This window comes from Lactuca sativa, chromosome 9, assembly GCF_002870075.4.
Source record: "Lactuca sativa cultivar Salinas chromosome 9, Lsat_Salinas_v11, whole genome shotgun sequence".
NCBI lineage: Eukaryota > Viridiplantae > Streptophyta > Magnoliopsida > Asterales > Asteraceae > Lactuca > Lactuca sativa.
In genome coordinates, this window is record NC_056631.2 from 51,689,375 (window position 1) to 51,692,078 (window position 2,704).

Below are 2,704 nucleotides of genomic sequence, written 5' to 3' on the forward strand. Positions count from 1 at the left end.
CCGGGGAGCAACATTAACAGCATTTGAGGGAAGTATTGGAGACCCTGAGGGCGGAGAAACTTTATGCAAAGTTCTCCAAATATGATTTATGGTTGCGGGAAGTAGAGTTTTTAGGGCATGTCATCAATCAGGAGGGTATTTCAGTTGATCCAACCAAGGTTGAGGCTGTGATGCGGTGGGTAGTACCGAAGAACGCATCAGAGATTTGTAGCTTCTTGGGTTTGGCGGGCTATTATCAAAGATTTATTTAGGATTTCTCCAAGATTGATGTGTCATTGACCCGCCTGACCAAGAAGAACGTGACCTTTTGGTGGGGCACGGATCAACAAATGGCTTTTGAGACCCTGAGACGGAGGTTATGCGAGGCTCCGATCCTAGTACTACCTGGAGGATTAGACGACTTAGTGGTATACTGTGACACATCGATTTCAGGGTTGGGTTTGGTACTGATGCAGAGGGGGCACGTAATAGCTTACGCCTCAAGGCAGTTGAAGCTACACGAGGCAAATTACCCCACTCATGACCTGGAACTTGGGGTAGTAGTGTTTGCCCTCAAGATTTAGTGGCACTACTTGTATGGGGTGCGGTTCACCATTTATATAGATCACAAGAGTTTGAAGTATTTGATGGATCAGCAGAACCTTAGGATGCGTCAGATGAGGTGGCTGGATGTGCTGAAGGACTATGATTGTGAGATACTATAACATCCAGGGAAGGCCAACGTAGTGGCCGATGCGTTGAGCCACAAGACGGCAGGGTCCTCGATTGGGAACATTTATATGAGGATGAACGTGATTTCTCCTTTGTTGTACATGATCAAGGAGGCCCAGGTAGAGGGATGAAAGAAAGAGAATTGGAATATAGAGAAAATATGGGGACAATATCCTTTGTTTGTCAAAGATAGTCGTGGCCTCTTGACGCGGTGTGGGCGGGTATGGGTACCCGTGATAGGGGGAGTGGGACAGAGGCTATTAGAGGAAGCGCACAAGTCCAAGCTCTCTATACACCCAGGGGCTACGAAAATGTATAGGGATTTAAGAGTGAGTTATTGGTGGCCTTGCATGAAGCGGGAAATCACCTGGTTTGTAGAGCGGTGCATGACCTGCAGGAAGGTCAAGGTCGAGCATCAGCTGCCTCATGGCAAGGTTCAGCCACTGCCCATTCCAATGTGGAAGTGGGAAGAGATCACTATGGACTTCATAACGAAGCTACATAGGATGGCGAGGGGCGTGGATGCCATATGGGTGATTGTAGACAGACCGACGAAGAGTGCCCACTTCATTCCGACCACCGAGAGTATATCTGCAGAGAAATTAGCAGATATTTATGTTCAAGAGGTGGTGGGTAGGCACGGGGTGCCTGTTTCTGTGGTCTCTAACAGAGATGTCTAGTTTACATCCAGGTTCTGGAAGAAGTTCCATGAGGAACTGGGTACTCAGCTACATTTTAGTACAGCGTACCACCCCCAGACCGACGGCCAGAATGAGAGGACGATCCAGACACTTGAAGACATGTTGCACGCATGTGTATTGGATTTCGGGGGAAATTAGGATACGTACCTTCCTGTAACACCTGTGTTTCTAGGCTAGACATTAATGATGATGTAATAGTCTAGGTTAACCTTTTTAAAGCGTTGTGAAATAATAAAAATGTATTATTTTGAGTGTTATGTGTTTTATGCTTAATTGTGTGACTTAAATGAAGTAAGAACAAAAATCAGTGTAATAATAAAATACTAGATAAGCCCAATATCTATGAAGGAAGTTGTAGTGGTCGTGACAAGGGTTCCGGATATATAAAGAATGCCAAAATCCGAGTTATAACGAAGAAGTTATGACCTATTGAAGTTTCGCGACAGAACCGGTACGACACTGTGTAACGTAAATAGTGAATTTATGATAGAGCGATATTTAGTCTTAGTGATCTAAACGTAAGTTATAGGATACATTAAACCGAGAGCATGCATGAAAAGAACGTCTAAATCTGACTTCGTATGAAGAAGTTATGATTTTTCTAAGTTTCGACTTAGCAGTATGCAGCTCAAAGTTCGAATATGAGATCGGTTGATTTCTAGCCAAGACAATCTAAACGAGAATCGAAGATCTCGTCGATAGTAGTCCAACGGTAAAAAGACAGAAGAAAACGGCATGAACATAGGATTTCAGTCCTATAAATAGAAGTTGAAGGGCAGCCGACCATGGTTGCTAATTCCCCACTCTTTCACTCTCGGTACCCTCTCTAGCCGTTTTGAAGTACCCCCGAAGCCCCGGTATCATCCCAAGGCCCGAAGAGAGTCCCGAAGCACCGAAGATCCCAAGAAGAAAAGAGCTTCGAGTCGAAACTCTGCCCGCGAAAAACCCGGTGTTTGAAGAGATCACAGTTTCACCGAAGAATACTACTTTAAAGAGCCGTAGTGCTGTTCGTGCATCATCTTATCAAGTGAGTGCATAGTCTATTTCATAAACACGATTGTTAATACAAGTATTTGTTGGATTAGTGTCTAAGTCCATAACTATTTTGGTATGTACTTGACCCGATGGTGCATGGTCCTTTTGGGTTGCCTTCACCAAAGCAACTTGATAGGATGAATTATGGAGAGAAAGGATTAAATATGATTTATTAATATATTATGAGAATAATATATTAAAGGAGAAATCATATTGTTTAATTAATATTAGTCAATAACTAATTGGTAATTAGTTTT